The following is a 16,840-nucleotide window of genomic DNA, read 5'->3' as shown; positions in this document are numbered from 1 at the left end:
TGGCTGTGCGCGCATAGTAAAAAGTGCTCCTGGCAGCTAGAGAGTGCCGCGTTGACCACTGCACATGAAGAAATAAGCACCTGCAACGTTTGGTTTAGGTTTTAGGTGCATTTTTAATTTTATTGCTTAAATCGCATTTTCTCGACGAGCTGAGCACGTTTTCTGAAATGTGCTCCTCCCGTCGCTCTGGTTGGGTGCGCACAGTAAAAAGTGCTCTTGGCAGCTAGAGAGTGCCGCGTTGACCACTGCTCATGAAAAAATAAGCACCTGCAACGTTTGGTTTAGGTTTTAGGTGCATTTTTAATTTTATTGCTTAAATCGCATTTTGTCGACGAGCTGAGCACGTTTTCTGAAATGTGCTCCTCCCGTCACTCTGGTTGGGTGCGCACAGTAAAAAGTGCTCCTGGCAGCTAGGGAGTGCCGCTTGACCACTGTGCACGAAGAAATAAGCACCTGCAACGTTTGGTTTAGGTTTTAGGCGCATTTTTAATTTTATTGCTTAAATCGCATTTTCTCGACTTGCTGAGTACGTTTTCTGAAATGTGCTCCTTCCGTCACTCTGGTTGGGTGCGCATAGTAAAAAGTGCTCTTGGCAGCTAAAGAGTGCCGCGTTGAGCACTGCGCACGAAGAAATAAGCACCTGCAACGTTTGGTTTAGGTTTTAGGTGCATTTTTAATTTTATTGCTTTAATCGCATTTTCTCGACGAGCTGAGCACGTTTTCTGAAATGGGCTCCTCCCGTCGCTCTGGTTGGGTGCGCACAGTAAAAAGAGCTCCTGGCAGCTAGGGAGTTCCGAGTCGACCACTGCGCACGAAGAAATAAGCACCTGCAACGTTTGGTTTAGGTTTTAGGTGCATTTTTTATTTTATTGCTTAAATCGCATTCTCTCGACGAGCTGAGCACGTTTTTTGAAATGTGCTCCTCCCGTCGCTCTGGTTGGGTGCACACAGTAAAAAGAGCTCCTGGCAGCTAGGGAGTGCCGCCTTGACCACTGCGCACGAAGAAATAAGCACCTGCAACGTTTGGTTTAGGTTTTAGGTGCATTTTATATTTTATTGCTTGAATCGCATTCTCTCGACGAGCTTAGCACGTTTTCTGAAATGTGCTCCTCCCGTCACTCTGGTTGGGTGCGCATAGTAAAAAGTGTTCTTGGCAGCTCTGGAGTGCCGCGTTGACCGCTGCGCATGAAGAAATAAGCACCTGCAACGTTTGGTTTAGGTTTTAGGTGCATTTTTAATTTTATTGCTTAAATCGCATTTTCTCGACGAGCTGAGCACGTTTTCTGAAATGTGCTCCTCCCGTCGCTCTGGTTGGGTGCGCACAGTAAAAAGTGCTCCTGGCAGCTAGAGAGTGCCGCGTTGACCACTGCGCAAGAAGAAATAAGCACCTGCAACGTTTGGTTTAGGTTTTAGGAGCATTTTTAATCTTATTGCTTAAATCGCATTTTCTCGACGAGCTGAGCACGTTTTCTGAAATGTGCTCCTCCCGTCGCTCTGGTTGTGCGCGCATAGTAAAAAGTGCTCCTGGCAGCTAGAGAGTGCCGCGTTGACCACTGCACATGGAGAAATAAGCACCTGCAACGTTTGGTTTAGGTTTTAGGTGCATTTTTAATTTTATTGATTAAATCGCATTTTCTCGACGAGCTGAGCACGTTTTCTGAAATGTACTCCTCCCGTCGCTCTGGTTGTGCGCGCATAGTAAAAAGTGCTCCTGGCAGCTAGAGAGTGCCGCGTTGACCACTGCACATGGAGAAATAAGCACCTGCAACGTTTGGTTTAGGTTTTAGGTGCATTTTTAATTTTATTGCTTAAATCGCATTTTCTCGACGAGCTGAGCACGTTTTCTGAAATGTGCTCCTCCCGTCGCTCTGGTTGGGTGCGCACAGTAAAAAGTGCTCTTGGCAGCTAGAGAGTGCCGTGTTGACCACTGCGCATGAAGAAATAAGCACCTGCAACGTTTGGTTTAGGTTTTAGGTGCATTTTTAATTTTATTGCTTAAATCGCATTTTCTCGACGAGCTGAGCACGTTTTCTGAAATGTGCTCCTCCCGTCACTCTGGTTGGGTGCGCACAGTAAAAAGTGCTCCTGGCAGCTAGGGAGTGCCGCGTTGAGCACTGCGCACGAAGAAATACGCACCTGCAACGTTTGGTTTAGGTTTTAGGTGCATTTTTAATTTTATTGCTTACATCGCATTTTCTCGACGAGCTGAGCACTTTTTCTGAAATGTCCTCCTAACGTCACTCTGGTTGGGTGCGCACAGTAAAAAGTGCTCTTGGCAGCTAGAGAGTGCCGCGTTGACCACTGCGCATGAAGAAATAAGCACCTGCAACGTTTGGTTTAGGTTTTAGGTGCATTTTTAATTTTATTGCTTAAATCGCATTTTCTCGACGAGCTGAGCACGTTTTCTGAAATGTGCTCCTCCCGTCGCTCTGGTTGGGTGCGCACAGTAAAAAGAGCTCCTGGCAGCTAGGGAGTGCCGCGTTGACCACTGCGCACGAATAAATAAGCACCTGCAACGTTTGGTTTAGGTTTTAGGTGCATTTTTAATTTTATTGCTTAAATCGCATTTTCTCGACGAGCTGAGCACGTTTTCTGAAATGTGCTCCTCCCGTCACTCTGGTTGGGTGCGCACAGTAAAAAGTGCTCCTGGCAGCTAGGGAGTGCCGCGTTGAGCACTGCGCACGAAGAAATAAGCACCTGCAACGTTTGGTTTAGGTTTTAGGTGCATTTTTAATTTTATTGCTTAAATCGCATTTTCTCGACGAGCTGAGCACGTTTTCTGAAATGGGCTCCTTCCGTCGCTCTGGTTGGGTGCGCACAGTAAAAAGAGCTCCTGGCAGCTAGGGAGTTCCGCGTTGACCACTGCGCACGAAGAAATAAGCACCTGCAACGTTTGGTTTAGGTTTTAGGTGCATTTTTAATTTTATTGCTTAAATCGCATTCTCTCGACGAGCTGAGCACGTTTTCTGAAATGTGCTCCTCCCGTCGCTCTGGTTGGGTGCACACAGTAAAAAGAGCTCCTGGCAGCTAGGGAGTGCCGCGTTGACCACTGCGCACGAAGAAATAAGCACCTGCAACGTTTGGTTTAGGTTTTAGGTGCATTTTTTATTTTATTGCTTAAATCGCATTCTCTCGACGAGCTGAGCACGTTTTCTGAAATGTGCTCCTCCCGTCGCTCTGGTTGGGTGCGCGTAGTAAAAAGTGCTCCTTGCAGCTAGAGAGTGCCGCGTTGACCACTGCGCATGAAGAAATAAGCACCTGCAACGTTTGGTTTAGGTTTTAGGTGCATTTTTAATCTTATTGCTTAAATCGCATTTTCTCGACGAGCTGAGCACGTTTTCTGAAATGTGCTCCTCCCGTCACTCTGGTTGGGTGCGCATAGTAAAAAGTGCTCTTGGCAGCTAAAGAGTGCCGCGTTGACCACTGCGCACAAAGAAATAAGCACCTGCAACGTTTGGTTTAGGTTTTAGGTGCATTTTAAATTTTATTGCTTAAATCGCATTTCCTCGACGAGCTGAGCACGTTTTCTGAAATGAGCTCCTCCCGTCGCTCTGGTTGGGTGCGCACAGTAAAAAGTGCTCTTGGCAGCTAGAGAGTGCCGCGTTGACCACTGCACATGAAGAAATAAGCACCTGCAACGTTTGGTTTAGGTTTTAGGTGCATTTTTAATTTTATTGCTTAAATCGCATTTTCTCGACGAGCTGAGCACGTTTTCTGAAATGTGCTCCTCCCGTCACTCTGGTTGGGTGCGCACAGTAAAAAGTGCTCCTGGCTGCTAGGGAGTGCTGCGTTGAGCACTGCGCACGAAGAAATAAGCATCTGCAACGTTTGGTTTAGGTTTTAGGTGCATTTTTAATTTTATTGCTTAAATCGCATTTTCTCGACGAGCTGAGCACGTTTTCTGAAATGTGCTCCTCCCGTCACTCTGGTTGGGTGCGCACAGTAAAAAGTGCTCTTGGCAGCTAGAGAGTGCCGCGTTGACCACTGCGCATGAAGAAATAAGCACCTGCAACGTTTGGTTTAGGTTTTAGGTGCATTTTTAATTTTATTGCTTAAATCGCATTTTCTCGACGAGCTGAGCACGTTTTCTGAAATGTGCTCCTCCCGTCGCTCTGGTTGGGCGCGCATAGTAAAAAGTGCTCCTGGCAGCTAGAGAGTGCCGCGTTGACCACTGCGCATGAAGAAATAAGCACCTGCAACGTTTGGTTTAGGTTTTAGGTGCATTTTTAATTTTATTGCTTAAATCGCATTTTCTCGACGAGCTGAGCACGTTTTCTGAAATGTGCTCCTCCCGTCACTCTGGTTGGGTGCGCACAGTAAAAAGTGCTCCTGGCAGCTAGGGAGTGCCGCGTTGACCACTGTGCACGAAGAAATAAGCACCTGTAACGTTTGGTTTAGGTTTTAGGTGCATTTTTTATTTTATTGCTTAAATCGCATTCTCTCGACGAGCTGAGCACGTTTTCTGAAATGTGCTCCTCCCGTCGCTCTGGTTGGGTGCACACAGTAAAAAGAGCTCCTGGCAGCTAGGGAGTACTGCGTTGGCCACTGCGCACGAAGAAATAAGCACCTGCAACGTTTGGTTTAGGTTTTAGCTGCATTTTTAATTTTATTGCTTAAATCGCATTTTCTCGACGAGCTGAGCAAGTTTTCTCAAATGTGCTCCTCCCGTCGCTCTGGTTGGGTGCGCACAGTAAAAAGAGCTCCTGGCAGCTAGGGAGTTCCGCGTTGACCACTGCGCACGAAGAAATAAGCACCTGCAACGTTTGGTTTAGGTTTTAGGTGCATTTTTAATTTTATTGCTTAAATCGCATTCTCTCGACGAGCTGAGCACGTTTTCTGAAATGTGCTCCTCCCGTCGCTCTGGTTGGGTGCGCACAGTAAAAAGTGCTCTTGGCAGCTAGAGAGTGCCGCGTTGACCACTGCACATGAAGAAATAAGCACCTGCAACGTTTGGTTTAGGTTTTAGGTGCATTTTTAATTTTATTGCTTAAATCGCATTTTCTCGACGAGCTGAGCACGTTTTCTGAAATGTGCTCCTCCCGTCACTCTGGTTGGGTGCGCACAGTAAAAAGTGCTCCTGGCAGCTAGGGAGTGCCGCGTTGAGCACTGCGCACGAAGAAATAAGCACCTGCAACGTTTGGTTTAGGTTTTAGGTGCATTTTTAATTTTATTGCTTAAATCGCATTTTCTCGACGAGCTGAGCACGTTTTCTGAAATGTGCTCCTCCCGTCACTCTGGTTGGGTGCGCACAGTAAAAAGTGCTCTTGGCAGCTAGAGAGTGCCGCGTTGACCACTGCGCATGAAGAAATAAGCACCTGCAACGTTTGGTTTAGGTTTTAGGTGCATTTTTAATTTTACTGCTTAAATCGCATTTTCTCGACGAGCTGAGCACGTTTTCTGATATGTGCTCCTCCCGTCACTCTGGTTGGGTGCGCACAGTAAAAAGTGCTCCTGGCAGCTAGGGAGTGCCGCGTTGAGCACTACGCACGAAGAAATAAGCACCTGCAACGTTTGGTTTAGGTTTTAGCTGCATTTTTAATTTTATTGCTTAAATCGCATTTTCTCGACGAGCTGAGCACGTTTTCTGAAATGTGCTCCTCCCGTCGCTCTGGTTGGGTGCGCAGAGTAAAAAGAGCTCCTGGCAGCTAGGGAGTGCCGCGTTGACCACTGCGCACGAAGAAATAAGCACCTGCAACGTTTGGTTTAGGTTTTAGGTGCATTTTTTTATTTTATTGCTTAAATCGCATTCTCTCGACGAGCTGAGCACGTTTTCTGAAATGTGCTCCTCCCGTCGCTCTGGTTGGGTGCGCGTAGTAAAAAGTGCTCCTGGCAGCGAGAGAGTGCCGCGTTGACCACTGCGCATGAAGAAATAAGCACCTGCAACGTTTGGTTTAGGTTTTAGGTGCATTTTTAATCTTATTGCTTAAATCGCATTTTCTCGACGAGCTGAGCACGTTTTCTGAAATGTGCTCCTCCCGTCACTCTGGTTGGGTGCGCATAGTAAAAAGTGCTCTTGGCAGCTAAAGAGTGCCGCGTTGACCACTGCGCACAAAGAAATAAGCACCTGCAACGTTTGGTTTAGGTTTTAGGTGCATTTTAAATTTTATTGCTTAAATCGCATTTCCTCGACGAGCTGAGCACGTTTTCTGAAATGAGCTCCTCCCGTCGCTCTGGCTGTGCGCGCATAGTAAAAAGTGCTCCTGGCAGCTAGAGAGTGCCGCGTTGACCACTGCACATGAAGAAATAAGCACCTGCAACGTTTGGTTTAGGTTTTAGGTGCATTTTTAATTTTATTGCTTAAATCGCATTTTCTCGACGAGCTGAGCACGTTTTCTGAAATGTGCTCCTCCCGTCGCTCTGGTTGGGTGCGCACAGTAAAAAGTGCTCTTGGCAGCTAGAGAGTGCCGCGTTGACCACTGCTCATGAAGAAATAAGCACCTGCAACGTTTGGTTTAGGTTTTAGGTGCATTTTTAATTTTATTGCTTAAATCGCATTTTCTCGACGAGCTGAGCACGTTTTCTGAAATGTGCTCCTCCCGTCACTCTGTTTGGGTGCGCACAGTAAAAAGTGCTCCTGGCAGCTAGGGAGTGCCGCGTTGAGCACTGCGCACGAAGAAATAAGCACCTGCAACGTTTGGTTTAGGTTTTAGGTGCATTTTTAATTTTATTGCTTAAATCGCATTTTCTCGACGAGCTGAGCACGTTTTCTGAAATGTGCTCCTCCCGTCACTCTGGTTGGGTGCGCACAGTAAAAAGTGCTCTTGGCAGCTAGAGAGTGCCGCGTTGACCACTGCGCATGAAGAAATAAGCACCTGCAACGTTTGGTTTAGGTTTTAGGTGCATTTTTAATTTTATTGCTTAAATCGCATTTTCTCGACGAGCTGAGCACGTTTTCTGAAATGTGCTCCTCCCGTCACTCTGGTTGGGTGCGCACAGTAAAAAGTGCTCCTGGCAGCTAGAGAGTGCCGCGTTGACCACTGCGCAAGAAGAAATAAGCACCTGCAACGTTTGGTTTAGGATTTAGGTGCATTTTTAATTGTATTGCTTAAATCGCATTTTCTCGACAAGCTGAGCACGTTTTCTGAAATGTGCTCCTCCCGTCGCTCTGGTTGGGTGCGCACAGTAAAAAGAGCTCCTGGCAGCTAGGGAGTGCCGCGTTGACCACTGCGCACGAAGAAATAAGCACCTGCAACGTTTGGTTTAGGTTTTAGGTGCATTTTTAATTTTATTGCTTAAATCGCATTCTCTCGACGAGCTGAGCACGTTTTCTGAAATGTGCTCCTCCCGTCGCTCTGGTTGGGCGCGCATAGTAAAAAGTGCTCCTGGCAGCTAGAGAGTGCCGCGTTGACCACTGCGCATGAAGAAATAAGCACTTGCAACGTTTGGTTTAGGTTTTAGGTGCATTTTTAATTTTATTGCTTAAATCGCATTTTCTCGACAAGCTGAGCACGTTTTCTGAAATGTGCTCCTCCCGTCCCTCTGTTTGGGTGCGCATAGGAGAAAGTGCTCTTGGCAGCTAGAGAGTGCCGCGTTGACCACTGCGCTTGAAGAAATAACCACCTGCAACGTTTGGTTTAGGTTTTGGGTGCATTTTTAATTTTTTTGCTTAAATCGCATTTTCTCGACGAGCTGAGCACGTTTTCTGAAATGTGCTCCTCCCGTCACTCTGGTTGGGTGCGCATAGTAAAAAGTGCTCTTGGCAGCTAGGGAGTGCCGCGTTGACCACTGCACATGAAGAAATAAGCACCTGCAACGTTTGGTTTAGGTTTTAGGTGCATTTTTAATTTTATTGCTTAAATCGCATTTTCTCGACGAGCTGAGCACGTTTTCTGAAATGTGCTCCTCCCGTCACTCTGGTTGGGTGCGCACAGTAAAAAGTGCTCTTGGCAGCTAGAGAGTGCCGCGTTGACCACTGCGCATGAAGAAATAACCACCTGCAACGTTTGGTTCAGGTTTTAGGTGCATTTTTAATTTTATTGCTTAAATCGCATTTTCTCGACGAGCTGAGCAGGTTTTCTGAAATGTGCTCCTCCCGTCACTCTGGTTGGGTGCGCATAGTAAAAAGTGCTCTTGGCAGCTAAAGAGTGCCGCGTTGACCACTGCGCACAAAGAAATAAGCACCTGCAACGTTTGGTTTAGGTTTTAGGTGCATTTTAAATTTTATTGCTTAAATCGCATTTCCTCGACGAGCTGAGCACGTTTTCTGAAATGAGCTCCTCCCGTCGCTCTGGCTGTGCGCGCATAGTAAAAAGTGCTCCTGGCAGCTAGAGAGTGCCGCGTTGACCACTGCACATGAAGAAATAAGCACCTGCAACGTTTGGTTTAGGTTTTAGGTGCATTTTTAATTTTATTGCTTAAATCGCATTTTCTCGACGAGCTGAGCACGTTTTCTGAAATGTGCTCCTCCCGTCGCTCTGGTTGGGTGCACACGGTAAAAAGAGCTCTTGGCAGCTAGAGAGTGCCGCGTTGACCACTGCTCATGAAGAAATAAGCACCTGCAACGTTTGGTTTAGGTTTTAGGTGCATTTTTAATTTTATTGCTTAAATCGCATTTTCTCGACGAGCTGAGCACGTTTTCTGAAATGTGCTCCTCCCGTCACTCTGGTTGGGTGCGCACAGTAAAAAGTGCTCCTGGCAGCTAGGGAGTGCCGCGTTGACCACTGCGCACGAAGAAATAAGCACCTGCAACGTTTGGTTTAGGTTTTAGGTGCATTTTTAATTTTATTGTTTAAATCGCATTTTCTCGACGAGCTGAGCACGTTTTCTGAAATGTGCTCCTCCGGTCGCTCTGGTTGGGTGCGCACAGTAAAAAGAGCTCCTGGCAGCTAGGGAGTGCCGCGTTGACCACTGCGCACGAAGAAATAAGCACCTGCAACGTTTGGTTTAGGTTTTAGGTGCATTTTTTATTTTATTGCTTAAATCGCATTCTCTCGACGAGCTGAGCACGTTTTCTGAAATGTGCTCCTCCCGTCGCTCTGGTTGGGTGCGCACAGTAAAAAGAGCTCCTGGCAGCTAGGGAGTGCTGCGTTGACCACTGCGCACGAAGAAATAAGCACCTGCAACGTTTGGTTTAGGTTTTAGCTGCATTTTTAATTTTATTGCTTAAATCGCATTTTCTCGACGAGCTGAGCACGTTTTCTGAAATGTGCTCCTCCCGTCGCTCTGGTTGGGTGCACACAGTAAAAAGAGCTCCTGGCAGCTAGCGAGTTCCGCGTTGACCACTGCGCACGAAGAAATAAGCACCTGCAACGTTTGGTTTAGGTTTTAGGTGCATTTTTAATTTTATTGCTTAAATCGCATTCTCTCGACGAGCTGAGCACGTTTTCTGAAATGTGCTCCTCCCGTCGCTCTGGTTGGGTGCGCACAGTAAAAAGTGCTCTTGGCAGCTAGGGAGTGCCGCGTTGACCACTGCGCATGAAGAAATAACCACCTGCAACGTCAAGTTTAGGTTTTAGGTACATTTTTAATTTTATTGCTTAAATCGCATTTTCTCGACGAGCTGAGCACGTTTTCTGAAATGTGCTCATCCCGTCACTCTGGTTGGGTGCGCATAGTAAATATTGCTCTTGGCAGCTAGAGAGTGCCGCGTTGACCACTGCGCACAAAGAAATAAGCACCTGCAACGTTTTGTTTAGGTTTTAGGTGCATTTTTTATATTATTGCTTAAATCGCATTCTCTCGACGAGCTGAGCACGTTTTCTGGAATGTGCTCCTCCCGTCGCTCTGGTTGGGTGCGCGTAGTAAAAAGTGCTCCTGGCAGCTAGAGAGTGCCGCGTTGACCACTGCGCATAAAGAAATAAGCACCTGCAACGTTTGGTTTAGGTTTTAGGTGCATTTTTTATTTTATTGCTTAAATCGCATTCTCTCGACGAGCTGAGCACGTTTTCTGAAATGTGCTCCTCCCGTCGCTCTGGTTGGGTGCGCGTAGTAAAAAGTGATCCTGGCAGCTAGAGAGTGCCGCGTTGACCACTGCGCATGAAGAAATAAGCACCTGCAACGTTCGGTTTAGGTTTTAGGTGCATTTTTAATCGTATTGCTTAAATCGCATTTTCTCGACGAGCTGAGCACGTTTTCTGAAATGTGCTCCTCCCGTCACTCTGGTTGGGTGCGCACAGTAAAAAGTGCTCTTGGCAGCTAGAGAGTGCCGCGTTGACCACTGCGCATGAAGAAATAAGCACCTGCAACGTTTGGTTTAGGTTTTAGGTGCATTTTTAATTTTATTGCTTAAATCGCATTTTCTCGACGAGCTGAGCACGTTTTCTGAAATGTGCTCCTCCCGTCACTCTGGTTGGGTGCGCACAGTAAAAAGTGCTCCTGGCAGCTAGGGAGTGCCGCGTTGAGCACTGCGCACGAAGAAATAAGCACCTGCAACGTTTGGTTTAGGTTTTAGGTGCATTTTTAATTTTATTGCTTAAATCGCATTTTCTCGACGAGCTGAGCACGTTTTCTGAAATGTGCTCCTCCCGTCGCTCTGGTTGGGTGCGCACAGTAAAAAGAGCTCCTGGCAGCTAGGGAGTTCCGCGTTGACCACTGCGCACGAAGAAATAAGCACCTGCAATGTTTGGTTTAGGTTTTAGGTGCATTTTTAATTTTATTGCTTAAATCGCATTCTCTCGACGAGCTGAGCACGTTTTCTGAAATGTGCTCCTCCCGTCGCTCTGGTTGGGTGCGCACAGTAAAAAGTGCTCTTGGCAGCTCGGGAGTGCCGCGTTGACCACTGCACATGAAGAAATAAGCACCTGCAACGTTTGGTTTAGCTTTGAGGTGCATTTTTAATTTTATTGCTTAATTCGCATTTTCTCGACGAGCTGAGCACGTTTTCTGAAATGTGCTCCTCCCGTCACTCTGGTTGGGTGCGCATAGTAAAAAGTGCTCTTGGCAGCTAGAGAGTGCCGCGTTGACCACTGCGCTTGAAGAAATAACCACCTGCAACGTTTGGTTCAGGTTTTGGGTGCATTTTTAATTTTATTGCTTAAATCGCATTTTCTCGACGAGCTGAGCACGTTTTCTGAAATGTGCTCCTCCCGTCACTCTGGTTGGGTGCGCATAGTAAAAAGTGCTGCTGGCAGCTAGGGAGTGCCGCGTTGACCACTGCGCACGAAGAAATAAGCACCTGCAACGTTTGGTTTAGGTTTTAGGTGCATTTTTTATTTTATTGCTTAAATCGCATTCTCTCGACGAGCTGAGCACGTTTTCTGAAATGTGCTCCTCCCGTCGCTCTGGTTGGGTGCACACGGTAAAAAGAGCTCCTGGCAGCTAGGGAGTGCCGCGTTGACCACTGCGCACGAAGAAATAAGCACCTGCAACGTTTGGTTTAGGTTTTAGGTGCATTTTTTATTTTATTGCTTAAATCGCATTCTCTCGACGAGCTGAGCACGTTTTCTGAAATGTGCTCCTCCCGTCGCTCTGGTTGGGTGCGCACAGTAAAAAGTGCTCTTGGCAGCTCGGGAGTTCCGCGTTGACCACTGCGCACGAAGAAATAAGCACCTGCAATGTTTGGTTTAGGTTTTAGGTGCATTTTTAATTGTATTGCTTAAATCGCATTCTCTCGACGAGCTGAGCACGTTTTCTGAAATGTGCTCCTCCCGTCGCTCTGGTTGGGTGCGCACTGTAAAAACTGCTCTTGGCAGCTCGGGAGTGCCGCGTTGACCACTGCACACAAAGAAATAAGCACCTGCAACGTTTGGTTTAGGTTTTAGGTGCGTTTTTAATTTTATTGCTTAAATCGCATTTTCTCGACGAGCTGAGCACGTTTTCTGAAATGTGCTCCTCCCGTCACTCTGGTTGGGTGCGCACAGTAAAAAGTGCTCTTGGGAGCTAGAGAGTGCCGCGTTGACCACTGCGCATGAAGAAATAACCACCTGCAACGTTTGGTTTAGGGTTTAGGTGCATTTTTAATTTTATTACTTAAATCGCATTTTCTCGACGAGCTGAGTACGTTTTCTGAAATGTGCTCCTTCCGTCACTCTGGTTGGGTGCGCACAGTAAAAAGTGCTGCTGGCAGCTAGGGAGTGCCGCGTTGACCACTGCGCACGAAGAAATAAGCACCTGCAACGTTTGGTTTAGGTTTTAGGTGCATTTTTTATTTTATTGCTTAAATCGCATTCTCTCGACGAGCTGAGCACGTTTTCTGAAATGTGCTCCTCCCGTCGCTCTGGTTGGGTGCACACAGTAAAAAGAGCTCCTGGCAGCTAGGGAGTGCCGCGTTGACCACTGCGCACGAAGAAATAAGCACCTGCAACGTTTGGTTTAGGTTTTAGGTGCATTTTTTATTTTATTGCTTAAATCGCATTCTCTCGACGAGCTGAGCACGTTTTCTGAAATGTGCTCCTCCCGTCGCTCTGGTTGGGTGCGCACAGTAAAAAGTGCTCTTGGCAGCTCGGGAGTTCCGCGTTGACCACTGCGCACGAAGAAATAAGCACCTGCAATGTTTGGTTTAGGTTTTAGGTGCATTTTTAATTGTATTGCTTAAATCGCATTCTCTCGACGAGCTGAGCACGTTTTCTGAAATGTGCTCCTCCCGTCGCTCTGGTTGGGTGCGCACTGTAAAAACTGCTCTTGGCAGCTCGGGAGTGCCGCGTTGACCACTGCACACAAAGAAATAAGCACCTGCAACGTTTGGTTTAGGTTTTAGGTGCATTTTTAATTTTATTGCTTAAATCGCATTTTCTCGACGAGCTGAGCACGTTTTCTGAAATGTGCTCCTCCCGTCTCTCTGGTTGGGTGCGCACAGTAAAAAGTGCTCTTGGCAGCTAGGGAGTGCCGCGTTGACCACTGCGCATGAAGAAATAACCACCTGCAACGTCAAGTTTAGGTTTTAGGTACATTTTTAATTTTATTGCTTAAATCGCATTTTCTCGACGAGCTGAGCACGTTTTCTGAAATGTGCTCATCCCGTCACTCTGGTTGGGTGCGCATAGTAAAAATTGCTCTTGGCAGCTAGAGAGTGCCGCGTTGACCACTGCGCACAAAGAAATAAGCACCTGCAACGTTTTGTTTAGGTTTTAGGTGCATTTTTTATATTATTGCTTAAATCGCATTCTCTCGACGAGCTGAGCACGTTTTCTGGAATGTGCTCCTCCCGTCGCTCTGGTTAGGTGCGCGTAGTAAAAAGTGCTCCTGGCAGCTAGAGAGTGCCGCGTTGACCACTGCGCATAAAGAAATAAGCACCTGCAACGTTTGGTTTAGGTTTTAGGTGCATTTTTAATTTTATTGCTTGAATCGCATTCTCTCGACGAGCTGAGCACGTTTTCTGAAATGTGCTCCTCCCGTCGCTCTGGTTGGGTGCGCGTAGTAAAAAGTGATCCTGGCAGCTAGAGAGTGCCGCGTTGACCACTGCGCATGAAGAAATAAGCACCTGCAACGTTCGGTTTAGGTTTTAGGTGCATTTTTAATCTTATTGCTTAAATCGCATTTTCTCGACGAGCTGAGCACGTTTTCTGAAATGTGCTCCTCCCGTCACTCTGGTTGGGTGCGCACAGTAAAAAGTGCTCTTGGCAGCTAGAGAGTGCCGCGTTGACCACTGCGCATGAAGAAATAAGCACCTGCAACGTTTGGTTTAGGTTTTGGGTGCATTTTTAATTTTTTTGCTTAAATCGCATTTTCTCGACGAGCTGAGCACGTTTTCTAAAATGTGCTCCTCCCGTCGCTCTGGTTGGGTGCGCACAGTAAAAAGAGCTCCTGGCAGCTAGGGAGTTCCGCGTTGACCACTGCGCACGAAGAAATAAGCACCTGCAATGTTTGGTTTAGGTTTTAGGTGCATTTTTAATTTTATTGCTTAAATCGCATTCTCTCGACGAGCTGAGCACGTTTTCTGAAATGTGCTCCTCCCGTCGCTCTGGTTGGGTGCGCACAGTAAAAAGTGCTCTTGGCAGCTCGGGAGTGCCGCGTTGACCACTGCACATGAAGAAATAAGCACCTGCAACGTTTGGTTTAGCTTTGAGGTGCATTTTTAATTTTATTGCTTAATTCGCATTTTCTCGACGAGCTGAGCACGTTTTCTGAAATGTGCTCCTCCCGTCACTCTGGTTGGGTGCGCATAGTAAAAAGTGCTCTTGGCAGCTAGAGAGTGCCGCGTTGACCACTGCGCTTGAAGAAATAACCACCTGCAACGTTTGGTTCAGGTTTTGGGTGCATTTTTAATTTTATTGCTTAAATCGCATTTTCTCGACGAGCTGAGCACGTTTTCTGAAATGTGCTCCTCCCGTCACTCTGGTTGGGTGCGCATAGTAAAAAGTGCTCTTGGCAGCTAGGGAGTGCCGCGTTGACCACTGCACATGAAAAATAAGCACCTGCAACGTTTGGTTTAGGTTTTAGGTGCATTTTTAATTTTATTGCTTAAATCGCATTTTCTCGACGAGCTGAGCACGTTTTCTGAAATGTGCTCCTCCCGTCACTCTGGTTTGGTGCGCACAGTAAAAAGTGCTCTTGGGAGCTAGAGAGTGCCGCGTTGACCACTGCGCATGAAGAAATAACCACCTGCAACGTTTGGTTTAGGGTTTAGGTGCATTTTTAATTTTATTACTTAAATCGCATTTTCTCGACGAGCTGAGTACGTTTTCTGAAATGTGCTCCTTCCGTCACTCTGGTTGGGTGCGCACAGTAAAAAGTGCTGCTGGCAGCTAGGGAGTGCCGCGTTGACCACTGCGCACGAAGAAATAAGCACCTGCAACGTTTGGTTTAGGTTTTAGGTGCATTTTTAAACTAATTGCTTGAATCGCATTTTCTCGACGAGCTGAGCACGTTTTCTGAAATGTGCTCCTCCCGTCGCTCTGGTTGGGTGCGCGTAGTAAAAAGTGCTCCTGGCAGCTAGAGAGTGCCGCGTTGACCACTGCGCATGAAGAAATAAGCACCTGCAACGTTTGGTTTAGGTTTTAGGTGCATTTTTAATTTTATTGCTTAAATCGCATTTTCTCGACGAGCTGAGCACGTTTTCTGAAATGTGCTCCTCCCGTCACTCTGGTTGGGTGCGCACAGTAAAAAGTGCTCCTGGCATCTAGGGAGTGCCGCGTTGAGCACTGCGCACGAAGAAATAAGCACCTACAACGTTTGGTTTAGGTTTTAGGTGCATTTTTAATTTTATTGCTTAAATCGCATTTTCTCGACGAGCTGAGCACGTTTTCTGAAATGTGCTCCTCCCGTCGCTCTGGTTGGGTGCGCACAGTAAAAAGAGCTCATGGCAGCTAGGGAGTTCCGCGTTGACCACTGCGCACGAAGAAATAAGCACCTGCAACGTTTGGTTTAGGTTTTAGGTGCATTTTTAATTTTATTGCTTAAATTGCATTCTCTCGACGAGCTGAGCACGTTTTCTGAAATGTGCTCCTCCCGTCGCTCTGGTTGGTTGCGCACAGTAAAAAGTGCTCTTGGCAGCTCGGGAGTGCCGCGTTGACCACTGCGCATGAAGAAATAAGCACCTGCAACGTTTGGTTTAGGTTTTAGGTGCATTTTTAATTTTATTGCTTAAATCGCATTTTCTCGACGAGCTGAGCACGTTTTCTGAAATGTGCTCCTCCCGTCGCTCTGGTTGGGTGCACACAGTAAAAAGAGCTCCTGGCAGCTAGGGAGTGCCGCGTTGACCACTGCGCACGAAGAAATAAGCACCTGCAACGTTTGGTTTAGGTTTTAGGTGCATTTTTTATTTTATTGCTTAAATCGCATTCTCTCGACGAGCTGAGCACGTTTTCTGAAATGTGCTCCTCCCGTCGCTCTGGTTGGGTGCGCGTAGTAAAAAGTGCTCCTGGCAGCTAGAGAGTGCCGCGTTGACCACTGCGCATGAAGAAATAAGCACCTGCAACGTTTGGTTTAGGTTTTGGGTGCATTTTTAATTTTATTGCTTAAATCGCATTTTCTTGACGAGCTGAGCACGTTTTCTGAAATGTGCTCCTCCCGTCGCTCTGGTTGGGTGCGCATAGTAAAAAGAGCTCCTGGCAGCTAGGGAGTGCCGCGTTGACCACTGCGCACGAAGAAATAAGCACCTGCAACGTTTGGTTTAGGTTTTAGGTGCATTTTTAATTTTATTGCTTAAATCGCATTTTCTCAACGAGCTGAGCACGTTTTCTGAAATGTGCTCCTCCCGTCACTCTGGTTGGGTGCGCACAGTAAAAAGTGCTCTTGGCAGCTAGAGAGTGCCGCGTTGACCACTGCGCATGAAGAAATAACCACCTGCAACGTTTGGTTTAGGGTTTAGGTGCATTTTTAATTTTATTGCTTAAATCACATTTTCTCGACGAGCTGAGTACGTTTTCTGAAATGTGCTCCTCCCGTCACTCTGGTTGGGTGCGCATAGTAAAAAGTGCTCTTGGCAGCTAGAGAGTGCCGCGTTGACCACTGCGCTTGAAGAAATAACCACCTGCAACGTTTGGTTTAGGTTTTGGGTGCATTTTTAATTTTATTGCTTAAATCGCATTTTCTCGACGAGCTGAGCACGTTTTCTGAAATGTGCTCCTCCCGTCACTCTGGTTGGGTGCGCACAGTAAAAAAGTGCTCCTGGCAGCTAGGGAGTGCCGCGTTGAGCACTGCGCACGAAGAAATAAGCACCTGCAACGTTTGGTTTAGGTTTTAGCTGCATTTTTAATTTTATTGCTTAAATCGCATTTTCTCGACGAGCTGAGCACGTTTCCTGAAATGTGCTCCTCCCGTCACTCTGGTTGGGTGCGCATAGTAAAAAGTGCTCTTGGCAGCTAGAGAGTGCCGCGTTGACCACTGCGCATGAAGAAATAAGCACCTGCAACGTTTGGTTTAGGTTTTAGGTGCATTTTTAATTTTATTGCTTAAATCACATTTTCTCGACGAGCTGAGTACGTTTTCTGAAATGTGCTCCTCCCGTCACTCTGGTTGGGTG

This window comes from Syngnathus floridae, chromosome 21 (genome assembly GCF_059516105.1).
Source record: "Syngnathus floridae isolate MCC-2025c chromosome 21, RoL_Sflo_1.0, whole genome shotgun sequence".
NCBI classification, from domain to species: domain Eukaryota; kingdom Metazoa; phylum Chordata; class Actinopteri; order Syngnathiformes; family Syngnathidae; genus Syngnathus; species Syngnathus floridae.
Note: the sequence above shows the minus strand (reverse complement) of the source record.